A 15709-nucleotide genomic window follows, 5' to 3' on the forward strand; every position below is an offset into this window, starting at 1 on the left:
CTGTTTAGACAGGATTTCTGCCCTGTGCCCATGCAGTTTTTCTGGGTGGTGCCATACTTACTATGACACTGATCAAAATGAAGCAGTTATTAAAGCGAAATGAATGACTGAATTAATCATTTTTAGATGGTTTAGATGCTTTTATGTTTCAGAGTAAAGATTTTATTATGCTTTCAAATGTAGTCAAGTTTAGCTAGACTGCTCATGAACACATCTAATGAAATAATAAAAATGTGTAAAAAATTAAAAATCTGCTTTTGTTTGAAGGCTAAATAGAATTTAAGAATAACAAGATATAGTTGCGAATTTAACATTTTAAAATTATTATATAACAAATGTAACAATGATAAGCTGAGTAGATAGTTTTAGACTGTAAAGTATGGTTGTGAGTTATTTTTTAAATATCTTTAACCCAATGACTGTAAGGAAGTGTAGCTTGCTAGAGCTGGGGGCAGACGACTGGCTTTAATAGACTTATCCTGTAATCCAAGAAAAAAGAGGCAGGATGTTGATAAAAACACACAGACAGGGTATTCACAGGCATTAAGCAGGAACAAACAGGGGTAGGTAAGATGCAGATGTACTATAACTTGGAACATTTAGGGAATAAACAAGAATAAACTACAGTAAAATAAGACAATCAGAACAGAAATTATATTAAATCTGATGGAAGGTTAATAGTTTAATGTTCTTTAAGCATTCTACCTACAAGCAGACATCTAGACAGACATGGTGTAATCAAATTATTTTCTCATTTTTATGTTTTACCACTGCTTTATTCTGGTGTGGGTCATTGTAGGTCCGTAATCAATTGGCATAATGCACTTGGCATAATGTAGTAACACACCTTTGACAGGATGCCAATCCAGGAGCTTGGCCACCCTCCCTCAGACACAGCCATGTCTGTATGAAGACGCTTAACCAGCTGATAGCACTGCTGGGATTCAAACCCTGGATCCCAGTTTTAGTGGGCTAGTTGTAGTTTTACTGCTGCCAAGTGCCACAGAAAATAACTTTAATCAATTTAATTTTTTTATTAAAAGGAAGTTAGAAATGAACAGTTATATGAGTAAAAAGTCTTACATTAAGGATGAAGGAGCATTTAAAGAAAAACTCTTTAAAAATTATTTGAAATGTAAAAGTTGTATTTGAAATAGGTGATTTATATTTACAGCACCCTTCACAATTATTGGCACCCCTGGTACATATAAGTAAAATGTGTTTCTAAAATAAAATTTATGGTGGATTAGCTTAATCTCACAATGAAAACATGAAGGCAATTTATTAGAAGAAAAAAAGCAAGTAATAATAATAATATTTTTTTAACAAAACCGCATGTGGCACAGTTTGTGGCACCCTCAGACATTCTTAGAAACCAAATGTAACTAAAGCATTTTTATTTTTAATTTATATCTAGTAATCTATGACATTATGTTTCAATTTAAATTAAAATAAGTTGTGTTGACTTTTAAAAGTCAGGAATCTTAAAAATGCCCATATCTACAGTTATGGCAACAATTAAAAAGGTCCAATTAGCTGAAACTGTGACAAACTTGCCTAGATGAGGACTACAGTGCAGATAATGGTAAGAAGTAAAAGAATGGTAAGAATGGTCAAAAATCCTCAATGATAACTGTTGGACAGATACAGAAAAGATGAGCTTCTTGGGCTTACTATGTGTTCTAAACCACCACATCCACATTCATGCCAACAGATTATTTAAAGTTTGCCAGGAAAAAAGCCTTTCCTATAATCTAACCACAAACATAAGTGCCTGGAATTTGCTAAACTGGGCCTTACCATGTACTATGGTCATAAAATAAAAACTGAGATTTTTGGAAAAATCGCTCAAGGTGGATTTGCCGTAAAAAGAAGGATGACTACAGTGAAAAAAACCCCACTGGAAAATATGTTGGAGGGTCAGTGATGTTGTGGCCCTGGGAACCTTATTAGACTACATAGCATCAGAGATCCATGTAATATCAGGACATACTAGAAACGTATAATTGGTCATCATAACATCTTCCAGCAGGACAATGATCTAAAATAGATCAGTACAAGAAATGGTTCACTGAACACAAAATCAAGCTTTTGCCATGGCTATCTCAGTCCACTGAGCTAAACCTTATAGAAAATTGTGAGGTTAGATAAAGGAGAGAGTGCACAAGAAAAGGATTTAGAATGCTGGATGATCAGGAGAGATTCTGTAAAGAGAAATGGTCTTAAATTCCCTGCTATATATTCTTCAACCTTACAAGATGTTTTATAAGTGTAGGTGATTTTTATTTTACGAGAAGTTGTACAAAGTATAAGGGGTGCACATGTTTTGTTAAAATAGTTATTTCTTGATAAGAGAAAAAATTACTTCAATTAAAAGTTGTTCTTTTTTTAGGGTGACATTAAAGGAATTTATTCCTTTTAATTTCATATAACATTTTTAATTATTACCAGAGGTGATAATAAGTAAGTGTTTATGTACCCATTACACTTGAGAAATAAATTCTGTTGGAATCAGCACTCTTTTATGGCAAACTAGTGAACATACAAGTAGTTCCAACCCAAATAGAAATATTTATAACCACCAATAAAGTAATGTACTGGATTTTCCAAAAACATTTCTAGAATCTGGTTACAAAAACAATGTATTGTGCCAATAAGAGCTAAATAATTTAAGTATGATTTGCCTTGTTTGTAAAGTGTCAGTTTATGCATTAGGAAAAATGAGCAAATGGAATGAAAGGGGAAAATGCAGTACAGAAGTGGGCACTTCACATACATTTAATCTAAACAGCACATTATGGTGCCACATATGGACGCTTTGATTGATGTAGCAGGAGGAAATGTGAGGAAGCATGAGGTTCTCACTGAGATTTGTATGTGGTTTTCCAATCTCTGCTAATAGCTTTGCTATTTCCCTTTGATGATCACTAATAACACATCCTGGAAGAGTGCATAGATTGAAAGGAGAGGTGTAGAAGTTATAATACGGAGTGCCAGTGGATGTAAGCACTTTATTGCGATGTTGCCTCTGCATTTATTCCCACCAACAGCTTCCTTCAAAGAGGGTGACAGACTGCATCTGTAATTAGAGATTTAGAAGGAAACTGGGGGAAATCATTTTGTGTCTATTTTTGAATATTGGCATTAAAGTTTCTGCACCTTTGGGCAGGGTAATGGCTCGTAAACACATAGATTAATGCACTAATGACATGCTTGCGTGTGTTTGTAAAAAGAGAGGGTTAGAAGATGAAAGTGTGAGCAAAAAGACCAGCATGCTTTCACTCAATATGGTACACAGTTCTCTACTGATAAAAAAAGTTACAACTTTTTATGGTTTGATTTGAAACCATATATTTTAACTTCCAAACAAGATGATAAATTACTTTTCCTCGCTGTTTTGGTATTGTAGCTATAAGATTAGCATAAGTAGTTTTGTAGTTTTGGGCTTAAACAAACATTACATTTCTGAAAATCTCCCGAATGAGTGATTGTCTTGGACCGTAATTCGGAGCCCCTTTTCTAGAATCTGGGGTCAATATGCTTTCATCATCAGTCTCTGTGTCGTCAGTGTGGCGAGGCCTCCAGAGCGGTTAAATGAGATTCAGTGGAATCAAATCTTGCTGAATGCCTCCACTGCAGCCCTCAAGAAATTCTTCTTAATAATGCTGCCATGCAGGGAAAAAGTGAAATGATTAGATGTGTGTGAATGGCTCTGGTGATGGAAATGTGGTAAGGAAGAGATACAAGGTCAGGAATAGACTTGTCTTACATTATTACTGCTTTTTCCAGGCTGCATGGTCCCAGGAATAGGAATTTCAATTAAAAAATAGGCAATATATAGTAAGAGTGAGGTAATGGAAGAATTACAGAATTATTAAACAAATTGTCAACAGATCCTGTTTGTGCTAAGGTCTATTTTTAAGAAAAAATTAAGTGTATTATCTGTTTTAATTATAAACCAAAACAAAACATACACATTTTTGAAGGGTTCAGTTACCATTTTTTTATACCTGTGGCTTTGAATTTACACTTATTTTACAATTTACCTACAAACCAAAGTGAAATCCTTTCTGTGCTAATTGGTATAAATCCTTCTGAATGTTTAAAATACTTAAAATAAAACTGAACATTTTATAGAGCTATTTTTGAGCTTTTAATTAGGTTAAAAATTAACATTTATTTTGTATCATTATTATACTTCTACTTCTGATTACTGCATGTCGTTCAGAAAATTATGATTTAGTGCAGAAACAGGACAGTTCTATTACTTTAGTTGCATCCTTGAGACACGCAACAGACTAATTCAAACTCTGAAATATGGTTTAAGAGAACAATGCACACCCAGTGTCAGAGGATAGGAGGAAGGAAGGAAACTGGAGGGAAGAAAAGAGAACACAGAGACAGAAGTCTTATACATCAAGGTAAAAATAAGCAGGTTGTACCTAAAGAGAACCTTTCCTTTAAACCCCAAAAACAAAACAAAAAAGGCAAGAAAGCCACACCATATGTACGCTAAAGAAGGTTTAGACCACCCAGTGCTGCTCCCACACCCTGAAACTAAATGAGGGAAGCAGGAGCATGTAAAATATAGCTATTACAAAGGAAAACATTAGACTCCTGAGCATAACACAGTCACCACCTTTAGCTTTGTGGACATTAGCTCTTGTATTTTGAGTGTCTTAGGAACACCACAAAGGACCACCTTCAAAATGATTAAAAAAGTATCGCATGCTTACGCAGAGGAACTGGAACTGTTAAGACCAACACATCACTTTGACTTCACTAAAAAAGATGAATGTTGGTAGGTATGTATGATACACGTAAATGTAAAGAAGGAACTCTTGCTATGCACCATGGACCTGAAATAAAAGCACTAAACCCTTCCCTTTCCCTGGCTGAGGCATGCGGTCTGAGACTAACTCTAAATCGGGAGGCCTGGCTCGGCTCAGCGCAACGCGGCATCCCCCACAGCAAGTCCACAGCAAGCGGGCTTGATGGGTGTGGCCCCTGAAGAGATGGTTTTTGAGGGGGCCCCTCCCGAAATGCTCTTCCTTATGCCAGCGCCCAAGGGCTCCAGTCAGCCTGACCAAAGCCACCACGAACTACCCACGCCACGTTAGCAGAAAGGCTTTTAAGAAAGGGCTCCCTCTACAGGAAGTGAACAGTCACTGTACCTCATGTTGCTTGCATCTGTGGATAGTTGCTCCCTTCTGACTTCTGACTTCAACAACCCCATGTCTTGTCCAGTGTATATTGAATCAATAAAAAAATATTATTATGCTTTCTGAGAAAGTTTAAGACCTTTAAATGAATGAAAATGGTTAATTTTGTTTTAACCAATCAGCACAATTAAGTGTTTTTTCCCTGCCTGCCAACATTTGTGTGACTGGGTCATGATTTTAAAAATATAACAAAGAGAACAGCTAAGCTTAATTTGTATTATATTTAAACATGACTAGCTTTCCAAAATTACTGGCGCCTTCTTTAAGTCAAGAGTTTTTTTTACAGTATTGTATTTATTTATATAATTATTTATATGAAGTTAGTGCATTTCCTAATCAATACCACCGTAATCTGCAGCCTATTCAGCATCAATGAGTTCAAGACAGGAACACAACTTGACCTCCGATCCATTGCAGGGCAACACACATACACATGCTCACTCATTTACCCACAATTTAAAGTGGACGGTCTACCTACTCGCATGTTTTATATGTCTTCTAGAAAGTACCTGAAACAAACCTACACAGACATGAGGAGAACATGCTAATTTTAATTCTAAAGAATTAAAAAATAGTAATTTCAAAAAGGGCACAGCTGTATTATACCGAGATACCAGCATGGAGTCTGGAAAACTGGATTGCACATACTAAAACACAAACAACGTTTCAGAATTAATAATATAAATCAGTCACTCGAGCTTGTAATGTTTTGGCATCAGCAGTGAAAATACACAAAGTCAAGCTAATTCTTTAATGGTGCTGTAGTCTTAACGTATTAGTACCAGCACTCACACCCTCCTAAGCCAAGCGCAGCAGCTCCTGCTCCTCATTCAGTGACCCATAATAATTTGACGGATTTTAGAACTAACTGTTATTTAGAGAGTTAATAAGTGCTTCCTAAACAATCAGCTGTAATGTGGCACTAATTTGAAAAGTAAAGGAGTCGTAGGTTGAATGGAGCGGCTGGTTTAAATCAGCAGAGGCCCCAGCCTGGGCTCAAACTTACTCCCTCTTTTTTTTGGTTTTTAAAATGATCTGCGTGTTTGTGGAAGTGCGGCCGGCGGTCGGCTGCTTGGCCTGCGAGGCAGCGCTGTTTAATTGGCCTTTGTTGTGGTAAGAGCAAGGAGCTGTGGTCACATCTGTATAATGGTGATTGCAGCTGCCAACAAACACATATATATGCAGACACACATATACGCATGCATACATATGTGAAGCTATGAAATAAGGTGTGCTCAGTGAATTTCGTTTGAATGGGTAATGGGGGGGGGGGGGGGGGGGTTAAAACGACTGTGATAAAACGCTGTAATATATTTCCTCTGTGTAAGGGGATTTTGAAAAGCGTATAATTATCACATTTACAAAGGATAGCTTCTGAATAATAAGATGGTGTATTATTGTTGAGTTTAGAAGTGTGGTGTGTGGCCTGCAGAAGAAAGATATAGAGAAAACACTGGCTATTCTTTTGCATATCCAGACTATTCATGACTTCTCTCTCTTTCTTTTGTTTAGTTTTGCCTCAATCTTTATTTTTTCTGGCTCTCCCTTATAGAGTGGGGCTGTGCATTCAGAGCTTTTTTTAGTTTGGTATCCACTTATTTCTTCCTATGTATAGATGGCTCCTTTAATAAAAGAGGAGACTCTGAACTTGTCATTATAAATCATTAAAACAACTGCTGTAAAACGATTTTAGTTTAAGTTTACAAACCACTGAGCATCTACATTGTGACAACAGTTTGTGAAAGGCCCTACTGTGTTCTGGGATGAGCTTTCCTGTATACAAAGCAAGACCCACAAAGATTTGGTTTGATGAGTTTGGTGTGGAGAAACTATTGGGATGATAAGAAACACTGATGACATAGGCTGTTATAGCTGCAAAGTTGGGGCTGGGATGAGGGGTTTAGGGCTACTGTTAGGAAAAGGGATGGACTTCTTAATAATGCCCATGACTGATCAATATAAAAGTAACAATATGTTTCATAATATACCACAAGAATTGTACTTTAATAGAGATTCATTTATTTATTAATTTTACTAACCACTTGATCCTGGTTTGTGTCTCCCTGGGTCTGGTGCCACTTAAAAACACAAGGCAGGGGCCGCTCAGGTGGCGCAGCGGTAAAACATACTAGCACACCAGAGCTGACATTTTGAACTCGTCGTTTCAAATATCAGCTCTGCCATCAGGCAGGCTAGATGCCTATATGAACAACGATTGGTTGTTGTTCATACAAGGTGGGAGTCGGACAGGGATTCCTCATAACTGATGCAGTTAATTATCTGCTGGCTGATTTATGGCACCTGCACAGAGTCGAGGGATAATGCGTTGATCAGGGTGTGGCTCTCCGTACACAAAGCTGATCTGCATATAAACTCACCTCGTGCAGGTGAAAAGCTGCAGTCGGCTACTGCACACCTGTCGGAGGGGGTGTGTGTCAGTCTTGGCTCTCCTCAACCAGGGTGGAGATCAACATCAGTAGAAAGAAAGCATAATGCAGTTGGGTAATTGGATACGCTACGCTAGTCAGGAAAAAAAGGGGAGAAAATGCATAAACAAAATAATAATATAATAGTAACAATATGTTTCATAATATATCACAAGAACTGTACTTTAATATAGATTCATTTATTTATTAATTTTTACTAACCAGTTCATCCTGGTTTGTGTCTCCCTGGGTCTGGTGCCACTTAAAAACACAAAGCGGTAAAAACACCCTGGACAGGGAACTGATCCATGCAGAGCAGTCACTCATTCACACCAAGGGACTATTTAGAACAGTCCAGTCTATGCATGTTTTGGAGGGTGAAAAAGGAGTGCAGAAATTAGCCAGCTGAAAGCTACCCACCATTTGCACCTCAGCCTTGGGCAGAAATCAAATAGAATTTTAGGGACTATAAACATAAATTACATCAATCCATTCTTATCCATTAGTTTAAATAGTACATAAATGTAATCATTACATAGATGTAATAGTACATAGATGTAATCAACTTAAATTATCACTTATTTAGGGGTCATGCTTAAAATACAGTGGGGCCAAAAAGTATTTAGTCAGCCACTGATTGTGCAGGTTCTCCTACTTAGAAAGATGAGAGAGGTCTGTAATTTTCATCATAGCTACACTTCAACTATGAGAGACAAAATGAGAAAAAAATCCAGGAAATCACATTGTAGGATTTTTAAAGAATTTATTTGTAAATTATGGTGGAAAATAAGTATTTGGTCAATAACAAAAGTTCAACTCAATACTTTGTAACATAACCTTTGTTGGCAATGACAGAGGTCAAACGTTTCCTGTAAGTCTTCACCAGGTTTGCACACACTGTAGCTGGTATTTTGGCCCATTCCTCCATGCAGATCTCCTCTAGAGCAGTGATGTTTTGGGGCTGTTGCTGGGCAACACGGACTCCACAAATTTTCTATGGGGTTGAGGCCTGGAGACTGGCTAGGCCACTCCAGGAACTTGAAATGCTTTTTACGGAGCCACTCCTTTGTTGCCCGAGCGGTGTGTTTGGGATCATTGTCATGCTGGAAGACCCAGCCACGTTCCATCTTCAATGCTCTCACTGATGGAAGGAGGTTTTGGCTTAAAATCTCACAATACATGGCCCCGTTCATTCTTCCCTTAACACGGATCAGTCGTCCAGTCCCCTTTGCAGAAAAACAGCCCCAAAGCATGATGTTTCCACCCCCATGCTTCACAGTAGGTACAGTGTTCTTGGGTTCTTCTTCTTCCTCCAAACACGAGTTGAGTTTTTACCAAAAAGTTCCATTTTGGTTTCATCTGACCACATGATATTCTCCCAATCCGTGTAGTTCTGGGATTTTTGCTCACCGTTCTCATGATCATTTTGACCCCACGGGATGAGATCTTGACCCCAAGGGAGATTATCAATGGTCTTGTATGTCTTCCATTTTCTTACAATTGCTCCCACAGTTGATTTATTCACACCAACCTGCTTGCCTATTGTAGATTCACTCTTCCCAGCCTGGTGCAGGTCTACAATTTTCTTCCTGGTGTCCTTTGACAGCTCTTTGGTCTTGGCCATGGTTGAGTTTGGAGTCTGACTGTTTGAGGCTGTGGACAGGTGTCTTTTATATAGATAACGAGGTCAAACAGGTGCCATTAATACAGGTAACGAGTGGAGGACAGAAGAGCTTCTTAAAGAATAAGTTACAGGTCTGTGAGAGCCAGAAATCTTGCTTGTTTGTTATTGACCAAATACTTATTTTCCACCATAATTTACAAATAAATTCTTTAAAAATCCTACAATGTGATTTCCTGTTTTTTTTCTTCTCATTTTGTCTCTCATAGTTGAAGTGTACCTATGATGAAAATTACAGACCTCTCTCATCTTTCTAAGTAGGAGAACCTGCACAATCAGTGGCTGACTAAATACTTTTTGACCCCACTGTACATGTCTTACCTTCTCGATTTTTTAATAAAATGGGAGCTTTTAAGTGCCTGTTTAAAACTGAATATTTAGTTATGTCTGCACTGTGGTGATTAATCGGGCCCAAGTACAAGTTGACATAATCATAATTAAAGACCCAAGAGAAAAATTTACATTGATCAAAGCAATTTGGTGTGGTGCAGCGGTAAATTACACTAACCCACTACTGTTGGGATCCAAGGTTCAAATCCCCAGCGATGCTATTGCCCGAGAGGGTGTCTACATATATAGACATGATTGGCTGTGTCTGGGAGGGTTGGCTAAGGCCCTGTGATGGATATGCATACTGTCCGAACCTGCCATGAACCTGACCAGGATAGTGGTGGTAAAACATAAAAAAATAAATGAACAAATGTAAATATTTTACCAAGATCGGTCATTGAACATAGTTACTATTTTAATATACTACACATTTCATCATTTTTAATGTTTAAAGAGCCTTTACCCAACTTCCTTCCTTACCCAATCCCTTTCCTTCTTTGCTGAGTCTCTTTCTTTCCGTCTCTCTCCGCCTCATGTGCGACTGATTGAGCTTGTGGATTTAGCCTCATGAAAGACGGCTGTGGCTGAGTGGAGGCAACCGACTGCAGTTCCAATCTCCCCCTGTCCCAATGAGGCTACACACACACACACCTACACAAACATACACACACAGGGAGTGTGGTGGCAGAAATCTTTGTAATCTTTCTTCTGTTGGGCTTTTTACCCATTCATCCTAAACTCATGCACATTTATTGCCTTATGTATCAACTTTACAGTAGAATAAAGGTAAACACAGGTTCATGTGTGTAAAAAAAAGTCAATAAAAAACATAATGTGAAGATATTTATGCTAGCAGTGTTTTAGTTAAATCCATTTCATTTAAGACTAAGACAAGATTAAAAATCAAACCACCCAAGACCTAGACACACCAATACATTTAGTGGTTGAGATCAAGGCTACAAAGAATTTGACTACTCACAGTTTACTCTTTGGTAGAGTGTAGCTATACTTTGTTTAGTGGTCATGTACAGAGAAACTTCCAAAAACTGAACATAACACACCTTTAAGCTGTAAACAGTATCTAAAGAGATCACCAATGTTCATAAAAATGCACTTTGTTTTAGCAATATTGTATATTTGCAATTAATGTGTATTAGGTGGATCCTAAAGTCCCTTCTATAGACGTAGATCAGGAGAGGAAGAACTTCGTGAATCCTGTACAGGGAAAGCACTCAAGACAAGAGACAAGGTTTGAGTTTGAGATGCCTTAATTATTACAAGAGCTTTTATAGACACAGCTAGAATAGGCTTAAGGTTTGGTGAGATAAAAAGGTGTTAAAACAGAAACATAATCAGATCACAACAGCTCTGTATTTCACTTTATCTACAGAAACAGATTATATGCTCAGCTTAACAGTCAAATAGCTCAGCACCATACACATGGAATTCAGCATCATAAGTATATAGACACTTAAAATACCTAACAATGTGTAAGGGCAGCACGGTGGCTAAGTGGGAAGCACTAGGGTGGCCAGTCGTCCTGCTTTAGGTCGGACAGTCCGGTTTTTCAGCTGTCAGTCCTCCGCCCATGCAACGCTAAGACGGACACTTAAAAATCCTCCTTTTGGAGTGAACTGGTAACATTTTTGATCAATATTATCTGTCATTGGCTCAGGTACATGTCAAAACAAATGCTTTGTATTTCATTGGTTTAACAGCCTCATTATAAAACGGATAGTTCCGGTCCTAAAATCTGATTGGCTGAGCCGCGTTCGAAGCCGTTGTAAAATCCCCGATAAACGCACACCTATGACCACCTCACATCATTCCATATTAATACGCCATTGAAAAGAAAAAGTTAATGTTATTTTCGCCCTCATGTTGCCTAGCAACACTGTTAATCGAACTACCTTGCGTCGCGGAAGAATGCTTTATTGTAAGTTTATACACAATAAATACATTTATGAATTAAACATTGTTGTATTTATTGTATTTTATGTTGACCGCCGTTTTATAAAAGCAATAAGCCACTCGAGACCATGCGTTACTGCTATGATTTTAGCACGGGGAAAGATGTTTTAGGCACTCCGCTTCGTGTCGTGCCAAAAACGTCATCCCCGTGCTAAAATCACAGTAATGCACGGCCTCTCGTGGCTTATTGCTTTATTTGACAGCTTATAGTGCTGCCTATCGTGGCTTGCCCACCACCACTGGCCAATCGCAGAAGGTCCGCCCTCAAAATGCTAGTCTGTGATTGGGTGGTTGAATTTCGCACGCACGCTGTGTTCTGCATACACCTCTACCTGAGTCAATTATGAGTTAATAATATAATAATATGAGTTGATAATGTCAAGGCAGAACTTCAGATTTGTGTGAACCTCACAGAAGGGTGTACAGAGATGTACCACAAATTCCTGGCCAATAGTAAACTTTTGGAGGCAGCGAGAAACGGACTTAAAAATCAAAAGTAGACAACATTTGGTGAGTGAAACAGTCATTTGTTATAGAATTCTTGCTTAGATTGGTCAAAAACTCTGTTATATGGGTTCTGGTTTCATTCTGTGTGTTGCAGTATCATGTCCCCCTGTTCCTGGTATGACGTCCTCCTTTTGGGGTGTAATGTCCTCCTTTTTGTGACTATGAATGTGGCCACCCTAGGTAGCACTGTCGCCTCACAGCAAGAAGGTCCTGGGTTTGATCCCCAGGTGGGGCAGTTCAGGTCCTTTCTGTGTGGAGTTTGCATGTTCTCCCCATGTCTGTGTGGGTTTACTCTGGGTGCTCCGGTTTCCTCCCACAGTCCAAAGACATGCAAGTGAGGTGAATTGGAGACACTCAATTGTCCATGACCGTGTTCAATATAACCTTGTGAACTGAAGAACCTTGTGTAATGAGTAACTACCGTTCCTGTCATGAATGTAACCGAAGTGTAAAACATGACGTTAAAATCCTAATAAACAAACAAACAAACAATGTGTAAATGAGTAACTGCACATGTGCAATACATTTTTAAATCACAGCTCAGTTATTGTAAGCCACATGTCTATGTAAATAAAATGCCTATACAAATGAAAAAACTTAAATCAAACCATTAAAATGACATGCAATAACAACATGAAATAATTTGGTATAATATACAGAACTCGCTGTATCAGGCTGCACATGGAGCGACTCTCCTTCCTTATCAGGCAAACTGGAGAGCTGTGTATCAATCCACACACAAAATCCTGTACAGTGTGCACAAAATAGTAGCCTTGCCGTTGGTCGAAATCTGATTAAGCACACTATTTATTATATCGAATTGTATTTTGGACACAACAGCTAACCTTTGCTCAACGTGCAGCCTAATACAGCATGATTTGTGCTGATATATTACACGTAAGCGATGCTTCTTAACTGTTTAACTAGTTTTAAATTCTGTTCTTAGATATTTTTTTTTTTAGCCCCGGCAGCCCAACCCCCCACCCGCAATTCCGGCGCCTATGAATGCAGACACAGGATATAGCCGCTAATCCACTACAGTGCAGTCTTCATCCTCATTCACTCATTCACACTGCAGCACAGTAGGTGGCGGTATGCACCTTCTCTAGGTATACCATAGGCGTTGTGTTAAATAGACAAAAGACTGCTGTAGGCCTCTGCACTAGGGAGACGTCATGGTCCAGATCAGTAACCATTAAAATATTAGTATACGTTATGTGATGTCAGTGCCAGCCTATTCACACCTGCTGAGATGTTAACATACAGAAGATAAACTCTATAAAATCTGCTTTCACAACGTAAAGAAAGATGTTTGAAGTAAGAGGCTGCCAACTGTAAAGCGGTTGTGTAAAGCAGCATTATTTAAACAATGTATTTTATTAAATAGGCCAAGAATGATAATAATCAAACTTTTTATTGCGCATACACACACACACACACACACACACACACACACAAACTACACACAAGGACTAAAACAAGCAGTCTAACTGCACTGCAGCAAAGTTTTCTTAATCTCATATCCTACCTGGTATTTAGGGCTTCTGCTTTGTGGCTAACAAAAAGTCTCAAGAAAATATAGTATGTTTAAAAATGTCCAGATGTGACGAGATTTTTTGGGTCATAACGCTTCCAAAAAAAAAAAAAAAAAAAGGCGCGTCCAATTGCCCAATTGCATCATGCTTCCTCTCCGGCTATGCCGATCCCTGCTCTGACCGACGAGATCGAAGCTAACCCACACCCCCTCCGGCACGTGGGCAGCAAGCCGCATGCATCTTATCACCCACGGTGTCGTGCCACCTAGCGTTGTGTACGGAGAGACACACCCTAAGAGCACTCTTTCCTCATCTCTGTGCAGGCGCCTCTAATCAGCCAGCAGAGGTCGTAATTGCACCAGTCTGACAGATAGAGACCCATATCCGGCTTAGTCCCACCCACCTGAACAACCGGCCAATCGTTGTTCATGTGGCCGCTCAGCCTTCAGCCGGCAAGGCAGAGCTGAGATTCGATGAGATGTATTCGAGATCCCAGCCTGGTTGCAGCGTGTGTTTTTACCGCTGCGCCACCTGAGCGGCAAAAAATTACTTCTAAGTCACTATCTGACCGATATAAACAGTGCAGCACAGTCTGGATTATAAATGCAACACTCTGGACAAATAATACACATTTTCAACAAATATTTAATCAATACAAAATTAAAAAACATCCAACAAAATAAGAACAAACAGTATTATGCCAAACAACTAAGTAAATGAAAATAAAATAACAAACATTTATGATCAGGGCAGCAATATAAAGAAGCAAATACAGTGTATCACAAAAGTGAGTACAGCCCTCACATTTCTGCAGATATTTAAGTATATCTTTTCATGAAACAACACTGACAAAATGACACTTTGACACAATGAAAAGTAGTCTGTGTGCAGCTTATATAACAGTGTAAATTTATTCTTCCCTCAAAATAACTCAATATACAGCCATTAATGTCTAAACCACCGGCAACAAAAGTGAGTACACCCCTAAGAGACTACACCCCTAAATGTCCAAATTGAGCACTGCTTGTCATTTTCCCTCCAAAATGTCATGTGACTCGTTAGTGTTACTAGGTCTCAGGTGTGCATAGGGAGCAGGTGTGTTCAATTTAGTAGTACAGCTCTCACACTCTCTCATACTGGTCACTGAAAGTTCCAACATGGCACCTCATGGCAAAGAACTCTCTGAGGATCTTTAAAGACGAATTGTTGCACTACATGAAGATGGCCAAGGCTACAAGAAGATTGCCAACACCCTGAAACTGAGCTGCAGCACAGTGGCCAAGATCATCCAGCGTTTTAAAAGAGCAGGGTCCACTCAGAACAGACCTCGCGTTGGTCGTCCAAAGAAGCTGAGTGCACGTGCTCAGCGTCACATCCAACTGCTGTCTTTGAAAGATAGGCGCAGGAGTGCTGTCAGCATTGCTGCAGAGATTGAAAAGGTGGGGGGTCAGCCTGTCAGTGCTCAGACCATACGCCGCACACTACATCAGATTGGTCTGCATGGCTGTCACCCCAATAGGAAGCCTCTTCTGAAGTCTCTACACAAGAAAGCCCACAAACAGTTTGCTGAAGACATGTCAACAAAGGACATGGATTACTGGAACCATGTCCTATGGTCTGATGAGACCAAGATTAATTTGTTTGGTTCAGATGGTCTCAAGCATGTGTGGCGGCAATCAGGTGAGGAGTACAAAGATAAGTGTGTCATGCCTACAGTCAAGCATGGTGGTGGGAATGCCATGGTCTGGGGCTGCATGAGTGCAGCAGGTGTTGGGGAGTTACATTTCATTGAGGGACACATGAACTCCAATATGTACTGTGAAATACTGAAGCAGAGCATGATCCCCTCCCTCCGGAAACTGGGTCGCAGGGCAGTGTTCCAGCATGATAATGACCCCAAACACACCTCTAAGACGACCACTGCTTTATTGAAGAGGCTGAGGGTAAAGGTGATGGACTGGCCAAGCATGTCTCCAGACCTAAACCCAATAGAACATCTTTGGGGCATCCTCAAGCGGAAGGTGGAGGAGCGCAAAG

This window comes from Trichomycterus rosablanca, chromosome 6 (assembly GCF_030014385.1).
Source record: "Trichomycterus rosablanca isolate fTriRos1 chromosome 6, fTriRos1.hap1, whole genome shotgun sequence".
NCBI classification, from domain to species: domain Eukaryota; kingdom Metazoa; phylum Chordata; class Actinopteri; order Siluriformes; family Trichomycteridae; genus Trichomycterus; species Trichomycterus rosablanca.